We start from the raw sequence: 13,019 nt of genomic DNA, 5'->3' as shown, positions 1-13,019 counted from the left end.
GTGTCAGTTTATTCATGTTTAATAAACTAAATGCATTAATTCTTACCATCGTGGATTTTGACTTAACAGAAGCCATAGACACAAAAAGGGGCCCAAGGGTTTTTATTTTTTTTCATCATCTTGCCTAGAACATGGAAATGTAACGGTGAGCAAACGATTCATCCAGTTTGTCAGTTGGATTTCGACCAATAACTTCAGAGCACTATATTTTTTCTTAGTTACTGAGAGCGTCGTTTTCTTTCTCGATAATTTCAATTTCTAACATACAGGCATTTTCTTGGGGGTAATTTTCTTGGTCAGGGTAATTCAGTGTACGGGTTAAGTCCCTCAATTATTCATTTTCCCCCTTCCTTTTTCGAAATGTCAACAGCCCCTTTAGAGCTAACCTGCAGATATGATGGCATGCGCTCGAGGAAAAAATGGAAATAGATTGATGGGCTACCTTTTCCCGAAAGATTTCCAGGAAACATTAAAAAGCACCTTATAGCGGCAACTAAATAAGTTATAAAATTAGGTTGACAAGGTGATGTCTTTAAGTATAATGAATAAACTTTTCTGGAATAACGAAATGCTGCTACACGTTATTATGCAGCTGTTTCGAGAAAGGTCGGAAAAAAAACCGTAAAAATGCACGCATCATCTCGAAAGGTATTGTGAGTAGTTTTCAGGTCCTCAGGTTTCAAGGCAAACCTGAAAAAAAGCCAGTAAGGACGAGGCATTGCGGGTTGATAAATTTATTTACTTATTTATTTGTTTGACTTGTTAAAATTTATTGATTACTGTATACTTAGATTACCCCTCGAGATTGTTCCGTGCTCCTTTGTCCTTTTTTTCTGACAACCTTTCTCGAAACAGCTGTATACCGAAAAGTTAGCCTTTGACTGGTCGCTTTTATAGGGCGATGTAGGAACGTTTGGCAAGTGTGTTCTTCCATTAGCTGTCATCAGAAGCCTGTTACTAGGTTGTGTGCTTTTGCTACAGATTTCACTTCAATGTCAGCCGAAAAAACAAACAAAAATGACTACGAATCAAGTTACCGTTGTCTTGGTAAATCTAGTCGAAGGGAGAGATTTTTCTTTTTGAATATATCAAGTAACACAAACCGTGCCTAGATTGAGAAGGTACTGGGAACCACAAATCCTGCTATTCAAGATGGCGATCGCAACCTCGAGCACGGTTTGATTTGGAAGAGTGGTTAACGCGTTTACTTTGCACAAATGGCATTTTTGCTTGCCACTGGCGACGTTTCAATGTAGGAAAAACTCTTTCAGTTGCTTTGGTGCATTTAACAACCACTTGACGAGACAACATCCTGAAATGATGGAGATTTGATTCTCGTTCAAACGTCTAGTTGCGGTAAGCGAAAACTGATTTCTGCAAATTTTTCTCTCAGTGTGTAGGATTTTTTCCCTTTTTAAGGGCAGAGTCGATTGTCCACGGTTGTTACATGCTCTTAATATGTAGAGCTTGCAATGTTTCATTTCGGCAAAACACTGACCGACCCACCTACCAGTATTGACCCACGCTAATCACGAGTCAACATAAGGAATTTCGGAGAAGTCACATTTGCTTTTACAAAGGCTCACCGTTACATTTCCATTATCATCGCATGAGTTTTTTACCACCTAGGCATTCTATGATCACTTCATTTGTTTAAAATACAAGTGGACCAGCTTACTGAGCTGAACAGATCTTGAAGTGTGGATAAGAGATGACTGATAGCAGATCGCAATAGAGTCGCCTTCATCCATCAAGTCACTTCCTCAGTCTTAATCTAGGATGCTAAGGCCTGGTCCACCAAAAAACAAAGAGAAGTGTGTGAAAACTGTTTTGGAAACTGGACTGTCTTGCGCTGAACAGATCTTGAACTGTATAAAAGAGATGGGTTACTAACAGCTGACCTGTAATGGAGTCTGCTTCACCCATAAAGTCTCTTCCTCAGTATTGATCTGGGATGCTAAGACTTAGTCTACCAAAAAAACAAAGAGAAGTGTGTGAAAACTGTTTGGAATCTGGACTGCCCTGCTGTACTGAACAGGTCTTGAACTGTGTAAAAGAGATGGGTGACTGACAGCTTACCTGTAATGGAGTCTGCTTCACCCATAAAGTCTCTTCCTCAGTATTGATTTGGGATGCTAAGACTAAGTCCACCAAAAAAACAAAGAGAAGTGTGTGAAAACTGTTTTGGAATCTGGACTGTCCTGCTTTACTGAACAGGTCTTGAACTGTGTAAAAGAGATGGGTGACTGACAGCTTAGCTGTAATGGAGTCTGCTTCATCCATAATGTCTCTTCCTCAGTCTTGATTTGTGATGCTAAGACTTGGTCCACCAAAAAAGAAAGAGGAGAGTGTGAAAACTGTTTTGAAAACTGGACTGTTTTACTGCACTGAACAGATCTTGAACTGTGTACAAGAGATGGGTGACTGACAGCTGACCTGTAATGGAGTCAGCTTCACCCATTAAGTCTCTTCCCTAGTCTTGATCTGGGATGCTAAGACTTAGTCCACAAAAAAAACAAAGAGAAGTGTGTGAAAAATGTTTTGAAAACTTGACTGTCTTGCTGCACTGAACAGATCTTGAACTACCTTAGTACAGTGTTTAACAGATGGGAGAACAGTACTCTAGCCCATGGACTCTAAGTAGGTCACATTCTCTCAGTGAGAAACATTACAACTCCTTAGTCACTTTGCCAGAATAAAAAATAATTTGTGTAAGCAATAGGAGGAATTTTTTTTGCATAGAACAAAGGTTAAGCCAATTTGAAAATAACCATAAAGATTGAATTTTGAGATGTTATTTCCTTGTTTTTATTTCTGGGTTCAATTATCATGTTGGGGTGCAGTGGACACATGGAGGACGTATCTGATTAAAATTAACAGTAAGTTATTTTTTGTTATTCATTACAGCAATTTTACATGCCAGGTTTCCAAAGTAATGTAAGCTTTTGCAGGTGTAATTTCCTGTATTACACCAATAAGATGTAAACCCAAAATCAATGGTATTTTTGCACTGTCACAAACAGTTACACTGTATCTCGATTTAATTTAAATTCTCATAGATCCGTTTTGGGCTTTGGTTCAGGTAAAGCAATCAAAAAGTTTATTCATTTACCACTGATGACTGATGCATGTATTTTATTACAACTTTTTTTTTTTTGGGGGGGGGGGAGGGCAGATAATTAATGCAAATTGTTTAAAATATTTTTGGTATATTATAGACCATTTAGGGGGGATTAGTTCAGTCAATTTATGCTAGTTATGTCCTGCTGGCCTCTAAGAACCCCCTGCCCTCATCAATTCTGTGCTTAATTATAGAACCCATCTCACTCATTCTAGGGCAAATTTAATTTTTGGAATCCCAACTTAGTGACTTTCTGTTTACACATCTACCTTATAAAGCCTTCTAATAAGTCACAGGGGGAATTTTGTTCATTATTCGAAAACCACGCAAATCACCTAATCATTTGTCAATCAATTCGGTGTTTCAAAACCCCCCTTTGGGCAACCCCCCAGACACGTAAACTTTTGCACATTGACTCGTTCGAATTCTCCCTCTCCCCCCCCCCCCACTCCCCCCGGACAAAGTTGCGTTCAAATGCCCCACTCAATTTTGAACAATTCTTTGTGTGATCAACGAATATTATAAAAATTTAGCAAAGTCAAGTGTTAGTTCTTTTGTTGGAGGGTTTTTATTTCTTGTAAGCATCATTGTATGAGGTGAAAATGGTCTTACGCTCATGAAAGCAGACTCTTTACCTTCAAACTCCTCCAAAAAGAACGTTTATTAGGCTTGAAAGACCAGTTCAAATGCTCCTTTCCACCCAAGTAAGGTTCAAATATCCCATCCTCCCCCGGGTACACACAACAGTCAAATGCCTTTGGGTTGCCAGGGGGGGGGGGGAGGGGAAATGTCAGAATTTGTTCGCAGAAATTTTCCATAAGCCAACCACCTCATTGTGCGACCGACAAGACTCGCAAATTTAAACAAAACCTTCCTGGATTATTTCTTATTTGTGAAGTCAGTCTGCAAATTTTACTTTAATGATTACTTATTTTATGGAGAAACAAGCGGATTCAAAATGTACTTCACCTCTCCTAGTTTCTGTGTGTAGTTGAATGGTAATTTTTAATTGTTGTTATATTTTAAATGTCATTTAAAGCAAATTATTTTTAATTAAGCCAGCAAGGAAGAAATTTTTTTACACATCTTGCATTTTTCATTTCTTTCCAATACAGCGGAGTTTGCGATCTGAAGAGGTCAAGGAGACTAGGATACACAATATTCTGGTGAGTATAACCGTTGTGGTAAATTTGACGATATGAAGCCGTCTACAATATTTAAGAAAGTGGGTAATTCGTTTATTTCTCTTTATTTCGTAGGTATCTCTGCGCAAAACAACAAAAAATTTCAACCCCGCAAAGAAGTTTGAATTTGGAGTCTACCTTGTGGTTCACTTAGATAACGTAAAGTACGGACGGGCGTCCTTGTTGTATTGGAGAAAAATTAATTTTAAGTCTTTGGCGGGAGACGTTTGTATGGCTCATTTGAAGCTCTCTCTATCTTACTTTTTAGATGTCATGAGAAATGACCATATCAGGCAAGAGACCAAAGAGAAATGTCAAATGAACGAAAAATCGGGGGTCGATCCGCCACCGTCCCCCACCACACCCACCTCTTATAGACAGTTGTTTTGTAATTTGAGACGAGTTCAACATTGTGGTGCGACATATCGTAATAAGGATGTGTCTTACAATACGCATGTGTTCTTAATAAAGATTTAGTTTTACCACAAGGATGGACTCGTCTTAAATTACAAATCAACTGTCTATAAGAGGTGGGTGTGGTGGGGGACGGTGGCGGATCGACCCCCGATTTTTCGTTCACTCCATGGTTGACATTTTTCTTTGGTTTCTTGCCTGAGATGGTCATTTCTCGTGACAATCACTTGCACTTAAAAGTGGACAAATAACTTTTATGAACATAGCCTTTGGAAAGGCAGACCTTTTTTTCTTTTCTTTATTAAACACACAATGTGATCAAAGTTTTCAAATCAAAACCCATTCAATCTACATAGTGGTGCACGCGATAGTTTGGAATGTTAGCAAATTTCTCCTTCCTTTTCACGCTGCTACCTTCTTGGACCTTTCATTTCGTCTTCCTTCCTCTGCCGATGTGAAAGAAATTTTAAAACAGAAATCTAATCAATAACTTTTTCCCGTCATATGTAACTGGCAATAAGTCAATAAAATATATGCCAAGTACAAGTGCACTGTATATGATAAATTAAAAACACAGTGAATATTTTAAAAAGCCGGAAGAGGAAAAGTAAGCGATGATATTGGAGCATTTAACATTTCTGATCTATTGCATAACACTTTACTACTCAACGAAACTGAAAATGCTTGCCGGTGCAAGTTACCGAAACAGGAAACTTCCACCAAATAACAATGATTTCTGTCTCGATAACATATCTATTATATTCACCATTCTCTTCTTCCGTGACCGTCCTTATAACCTTGACTACCTGAAAGAAGAAAAGTAAGCAACAATAACAGTTAAAAATTTTACAATAGCGGTAACCAGAATAAAACAGTTTTACATCTACTACAACTGTACACTCTTTGCCTGGACCATGAAATAGGGACCAACGCAAACCAGGGCAGCTATGACAACGCGAACATAGTGAAAAAAAAGATTTAATTACCAGAATAACAGCTTAGCACGTGCGATGCAAAACTATGTACATTTGCTGGTTGTCCTCGAAAACAAAAACGATAAAGCCTGGAACCCCGAAGGTAAATTATTTACGCGTCTTCTTGGAATTCGATGACACCATATCAACGCTGAAGAAGAGACTGCGAGCCACTCGCCAAAATTTAAAGACAAACGTAAAGCCACATAGTTATGAGTGTTTCCTCGGCGTTATTGTCACGACTGCGTAAGGTCCTTCATAATAACGACATGTCCTAACAATAACTACATTTTCATCGTAATCAGGCAAACTAGGAAGACGGAAATCTGTACATGGCAAATTTAGATGATAACCCGCCTTCCATCGGTTCAAGTAAATTGTAACCGCAAATATTTCTCTCGGAAACAGGAACGTAAACATAACACTTTTACGTCTATTACATAGAATTTCACTCAAATCCCAATCACAGTAAACAAAAACATACTTGGCCTTCCTTCCTTCCTTCCTTCTGTTAGACGTTACGCATTCTTGAGCGTATTTTCTTCTGCTATGCTTCCTTACAAAATCTGAAATAAATCAGAAAATAGAAGAATGTCAAAACCTTTAAACTCAAAACATTCATCTAGAGAAAAGGGAACGGAAAGATAAAATACCAGAGTAAAAAAGCTAACGCAAATGGAAGACTTCAAAGTAATACATTACCATACAACAACATTGAAACTATTAAAAAACTGTTTAAAAAAACAAACCACCAATAACACTTAAGCAAAAATAAAACAACATATTATCAATTAACGCGTGATATGAATACGATTAATCGCGTTTCCAAACTCCTTTAAATTCGCCAAAACTATTCTCTCATTCTTTGGAGATGCGATTGCACCGTGAATAGCAATTCTGTCACTGTTTTTCTGAGCAAATCAACTTAAATCAACAGCACCAAAATAAATATCTCTTAAAATATCACTGGTTCTGTTTTGATTCGAACGAAGAGAAAATAAATGGGAAAAAGAAAAATTTCACAAAATGTTTTTTTTCACCAGCGTCGAGATGAACGGAATTGTAGTTAAGGAACATTGACTATTACAAATTTAGCATGAGAATCAATATTTCTCTTGCTAATTAATCACATCAAAAAAAATTAAAGGCAGCAGTGACTGGTATAAATATTACGCGAAAAAACCTACTATTTAGCGCGCGCTGTTTTCCTAGATTCGGAGGTGATTTGTAAAGTACTATTCGTCCTTGAGCTGACAAGAGAAACAAAATGGCGTCCCCTTCACTTAGGTTCCCGCCGTGGACATTGAACCAATAATAAAAGACAAAGCCACATCCAAAGATAAGAAAATGGCGTTTGATTTTGAGTAATTTGTAGATAGGTTCTTACTCTGTCAAACCTCAAATTTTTTGGGTAGTATCAAACTACAATGCCTTGTTTATGAGAATTGGACATCATTATAGCAACAATTTCAGGAATGAAACAACAAACTTATAACAATATGGATTGAACAACAAGACGAAATGCACTCATCTATTGAAGGAATGACAAAAAAACAACCAAATCAGAGCCTCTTAAGCTTTCATTTTCGTATAAAAGCGTGAAGGAAATTTCTACTTTGTAAAAGTTTATATGTATTTCGTAGAAAGTTAAATTTTAAAATTTGCTTGCGAGCTTTTGACAAAAAGAAAGTAAATTTTGTTCAATTTGCTGTTCAGCTTGGGTGATGTCTATCAAAACAATAATTCAATTTCAAAGCATAATTATTAATTATTCTCTTCGAGTAACTATACAACGCGACTACAGTGACACGAGCTGAGTGTCAAACTTATCATACACGCTAAAAGTAATCTTGGGATACTTTTTCAAGCATTACTCACCTGTTTCTGTATGACAAGAACATCAGTTTGCGACTTTCAATCCATCCTTATATCAATTGAAATCAGGTACAATTAGTCTCTTCAGGCAATCCCCTCTTTACCTGAAAGACATAAGCACAAAATAGTTTCTCATCAGCTGTGCCTCTCAATAAGTTCAACACATTTTAAAATAGCAAGCCGAGGAAGCATTGTAATTCTCATGGCTTGAATTCACTGCACTTGGAAATTGAGCTTCTCCAGTTATACTTAAAAATATTCATCTTTCTTAAATCTGAAACACATAAAAAATGTTTGCACACCTACTGCTTGCTTTCCCTTTCCTGTTTTTTTTTATCCTTTCAGTTTGAGTCTTGCTTTGTATCATTGCGTTACATGCATGGATATTACTCATTTTGGCTTTTTCAAAAACCACAAGCTATGAGCTAAGTATTATCCAAATTTGTCCTTTCGAGCATTCAGACAATCAATGGATGTCAAATGACCCTTAGCAGTTAACTTTTACCATTTTTCATTTAAGTCAGTCAGTCAGTCAGTTAGACAGTCAGGTGATCAGTCAGTTAGGTGAGCAGGCAGTCAGTAAGTCAGTCAGTCAGGCAGGCAGGTAGGCAGGCTATCAGTCAGTCAGTTAGATAGTCAGGTAATAAGTCAGTCAGTTGGTTAGACAGTCAGTTAGTCAGTCAGTCAGTCAGTCAGGCAGTCAGTCAGTTAGTCAGTCAGTCAGTCAGTCAGTCAGTCAGTCAGTCAGTCAGGCAGGCAGGCAGGCAGGCAGGCAGGCAGGCTGTCAGTCAGTCAGTCAGTCACCTGGCCAGTCAGTCAGTCAGTCTACCAGTTAGTTACTCAGCCAGTCTTTCTATGAGTCTACCTATTTGTCAGTCAGTCAGCTGCTATGTCAATTATTGAACTAGACAGTTGATCATTCTGCAGGTAATTGATCTGGTCAGTTGGGGACAGCACATATTGAGGGTGGTATCTAATTTAACAAAGTAATGCTCCTACTTCCAAAAACTGATAACAACGAAATGTTCACAATAAATCAGAAACATGCTCAAATCACCATTCACTGTCTTCTCTGACTGTGAAAATAACCTTGTGCTTTGCAATGGCTTGTTCTACCATTCCAAAATAATCATGTGAATGCACCCTTTTATTTCAACCACCTGACAATAAAAATGTTGTTTGGTAGGAAAATAAGTTTCAAAGCTGCTTCACACAAAGTGGTACCCTGGAAGAGTACTCTCAACAGTGGCACTTCTTTGCAGGCAGCACTTACAAAATTTTAATTTTTGATTAAAATATTCTTGCCCCCAAATCTGCTGATTCTTTAAGTGCAGAGATTTATTGAGCAATTCTTCTTACTGTGTGCCATATAGTTCTTGTAATGTTAGTTTGGAGAATTTGGTATTGGATCAACTAATCCCTAATTGATTTATGTCGTTATACTCATTACTTGTCTATTCCATACTGTGATGATATTGTAAGGAGAAATTCTGTCTTTGTCACTCATGCAAGTTACAAGGTTAAGTGCATGAAAGTGACTCACTATAAAATATGCCAAAACTAGAAAGTTGTTCTTTACTGATTATAATTCTTGTGGCATAAAACTTGACCACCTGATCATGTTGTTATATTTGTTTATAATTGCCCTTACACTAGTACAGGACTACTATTGATGAAGACATACAAACTTTCCAGAATTTTTTACCTTCACCATAGATCAAAACATTGATTCCCTTATCCCATGCCCTTGAGAAATCTCTGTGCTATTTAAATTTAAAAGCCATAATTACTGTAAGTAGCACATTGCGACCTCATTGCAATCACGAACAATAACTGACTCTGACTTGTGGAAATCATATTGTGCTTAATTGTACTTATATTACGGGGCCCAGTTGTATAAAGAGCAGAGAATGCTATCCAATGGATAAATCACTATCCAGCAGATAAGTGATAGAAAAACATATAGCGTTATCCACTGGATAGAATTCTATCCAGTGGATAGCAATGAGAGGGACTAGCTTTAGAATCCATTGTCAGGTCTCTCAAGTTTAGGATCTCGGCTTAAAGCCGAGCTCAGCTAATAGGTTGGTATTAATACAGCATTTTCATTTGTTGACAACAATGCACCAACACAAGACAACTTAACATTTCCTAAAGCCTTTCTACCAGAGAACCCATTTACTAATATTACCTCTAATGCATCCTTGTAACAGATCCTTAATATGTAAAATAAAACATGATGCTTACTTGCACTAAAAAAAGCATTGTGGGGGAAACAGTGGTCTGGCACTCAGGTGCCCTGGACTCAAGGTCCACTCTACTCTCAAAGCGCCCCCAGAATGAATAGAATTGGTACAAAAAAATGCAGCCTGAGCATTCTGACTTATAAGCTAACTTAGCCCTTTTTAATCAACCTATAATCTCAGGCCACCTTACAAACATACATTTTCTGCACAAATGGTTGTTCATTCAGCTACAGTTTCACCTCTGATATTGTTAGGTAAACTTTCTTTTCACACAACTTTAACCCTTTAACTCTTAACACATAATTGTTAATGCTCCCCTGTAGTTGCTACACATTTCCTTGTAAATTAGTTATGAGGACTTGGTGCTAGATCAAGATAACAGCTTCTACTTGACAAGTTCAAATATTCTCATTACCAGTTTGCTGAATAATGTATAGATATTATAGGAAGAAGTTTCGTGTTAATCACTTCTGGGAGTTAAAGGGTTAAACCTTAACCCAAGAAGTTATGTTACTGAGTCAAGTCTCACCTGAAAATATTCCATAACTGAGAGTGCTAGTTGCTGTCCTTCATTAAATAGAAGTCTTCCTTCTCTGCAGGCATATCTTATAACTACCTGAAAAAAAGAAATAGAGACCTTGAAAAAATTTCCCTAACTAGCTTAAAAATAATCATTTTTTATTATTTGTATCCTTATTCCTTCTATTAATTAAGGTCCAAAAATCTCTGATATAGAGAAAATAATCTGATCAAGTTAATGGAAATTTTGTCTTTAAGTGTTAATACTTGTCTCTAACAAACGAACAAGGAAAATATTAGTGAGATATAACACATGAAAACAGTCTTGTATCCAAATGTCAACAAGTACTGTTTTCTTCAATGTTTCCTGGAATATTTTAACATGAAAAAATCAAAATGTAATAATATTTGAAAAAAATTAGATGTAAGGATTGAATGCACATCGAATCAGCTCAAGGAAATTATACTCATTCTTGAATCAATTTCTTTTCCTCAATCCAAAAAGGTAAAAATTCAATCTTAGTCAAGTTGTTACCTTCATATAAAATGTTACAGTATAGCGGTAAATTCACTCTGCACACAAATGTTATCTTGTTTTTGAAACTGGAAATTCTGGGATTTCATGAATTGTCACTATCCATTCATCTCGGGAGAAGGTACCTCTTATAATAATACAGCTATGATATGGATACCCATAAACACATTTGGCCCATTGAGAAAAGGGGATGTTTCTATGGCGAAAGTGACATATGTTACACCTCAAGTGACACAATTGTTAGTAGATATCAGGCTTTCTTTCCTTCAACAAATATACATTATTGACCAAGTGTGAGGTCAGGATGACTGCATATTGATCACATTCTTTTATGCAATTTTCGGCACAGTACAAAGTTGAGGTATATAAAAACAGAACAAAAGAACAAAAGGCCCATGTAGCCTAGTTGGATAGCATATCAGGATGGAGGATTCGCTTCATGTTGCCCTTGGGAACAGGCAGAGATATAATAACAAGAGTAATTATCCTGAAATAAAATTTGCAGTATGCACCGAACATATTTGGCCCATATCAACATTTACCTTGCTGCTGTACAGAATGTTTTAGGGTTATAGACTTTAAATTCTGTTTGCCACTTGAAGAAGGATGTAATAAAACTGGTACGGATGAAATATATTTTTGTTGCTTGTGGGGTATCTGGTCATTCTGCCTAAGAGTCAAACCGCCCAAGACCTTTCCACCTGAACTTCGAAGTCATTATGCCCAATGTATATGTCACCTCATCTATGAGTTGTGTAGAGTTCTTTAAAATGGTATCTTAAATAAAACTAGTGTTTTATGAGTTTTGTAACGAAATACATGAATGGTTCAATATTTTTTTCTGAGTTATATACTGAATCAGCAGTAAAATTCGTCTCAGCTACATTCCGTTCACTGTTGCATGACTACCATAAAAAGCATAACTTTAACAAATTTGGTATCCCATTCTTAAGCCTGTAGAATCATTTCGTTTCCATGGTAGTAGCATTTTCAGTGAAATATCTGACAAAACCCGACATTTTATTCAACTGATGTCAATACTGACTTTTGGCTGAAATATTTGACCTTGATGTGTCTATTACATAGCAAATTATTTCACTCTTGATCGCAGAAGTTCCAAAGAAGCTAAATAATCCAGCGGTTGAATGGGCTGTTGTTTTGATAACACGGTCAACAAATATCTACAAACATTATTAAAAAAATTTTAAAAATGGAATAACAGCTTAATCTTTGTAATTTGATACACTATTTGTTCGTCGGGCTGATCGACTTCCATTCCCGAGCGGAACGACCGCAATTCGCTTGTGGAAGTCAATCCTCAAAGTCCAGTTAATAGATGGTTTTTCAATTGATGATATGAAGACTAAATTCAACAATAATGTCAGAGTCGTAAAGATGACGTGCACGTTTGTATACTTGAAGATGACTTGTGTGTAATATTACCTCTTACAGTTGATATTAGCTTTAATTCGTTAACGTTTCATGATATTTGTATGATTAGCATCAATCTACCTTTATCAATCACCACAAAACTAGAATTCACACTAAACTAAACATAACGATACATGCGCGGCCAAACATAATACGCTTAGAGAAACAAACGCAAGCCGTGAAAATTATTTTCCTCAATCAAACGTGGATAAAGACGCCTTCTTTCAAAACACTCATACCTAAAAATTAACTTGCGACATCTTAGGACAAGCTAAATTGTATCGTAGAAGGAGAATATAAAGTTACATAATTGGTTTAACGTTTAATTTGATCAATAACATTGTGGATGAGGTTGAGTTTGAACTTCCAATTTTTTTTTAATCAAATTACCTTTAGTATTTGACGATGCTGAGTTACGCACCGTATGTACGCCATCCTAACTACGTGTAAGTGAGTAAAACAGCTCAGCCCATGTTCACCACGACTATACAACCAAACTAAATCCTGGCTGGGTCTCGCTAGATTTGCAAATAGACAAACAAACATTCGCAGAACAAGCTACTCTCGCAAAGATGCGCGGGTAAAACACTGCACCTAACCTACCACCCCATAGTATTGGAAAAGTTCGAGGCACATAAAGTTAAAGTGACTTCGTCATTCGGGAGCTAGAGGAAAATATTTTGTACTAGTTATCGTTCAGTTACGTTTGCTGGTTGGCAT

At 36.9% G+C, this 13,019-nt stretch overlaps 2 long non-coding RNA genes across 2 annotated transcripts; one reads left to right on the top strand and one right to left on the bottom strand.

Annotated features, from left to right (window-relative positions):
- The first annotated feature begins 1,162 nt into the window (after nt 1-1,162).
- On the top strand, nt 1,163-4,602 carry LOC131775567 (uncharacterized). The gene is made up of 4 exons (XR_009339473.2): nt 1,163-1,356; nt 2,844-2,879; nt 4,237-4,287; nt 4,381-4,602. It is a non-coding gene; the product is annotated as an uncharacterized lncRNA (long non-coding RNA).
- A 1,579-nt stretch (nt 4,603-6,181) lies between these two features.
- On the bottom strand, nt 6,182-12,817 carry LOC131775590 (uncharacterized). Its single transcript, XR_009339478.2, has 4 exons — nt 12,690-12,817; nt 10,344-10,430; nt 7,572-7,672; nt 6,182-6,259 (listed from the first exon to the last, which is right to left on the bottom strand). It is a non-coding gene; the product is annotated as an uncharacterized lncRNA (long non-coding RNA).
- Between the last annotated feature and the right edge of the window lie 202 nt (nt 12,818-13,019).

This window comes from Pocillopora verrucosa, chromosome 4, assembly GCF_036669915.1.
Source record: "Pocillopora verrucosa isolate sample1 chromosome 4, ASM3666991v2, whole genome shotgun sequence".
In the NCBI taxonomy this organism is placed as follows: Eukaryota; Metazoa; Cnidaria; class Anthozoa; order Scleractinia; family Pocilloporidae; genus Pocillopora; species Pocillopora verrucosa.
Note: the sequence above shows the minus strand (reverse complement) of the source record. Positions and strands in the feature narration are given on the sequence as shown.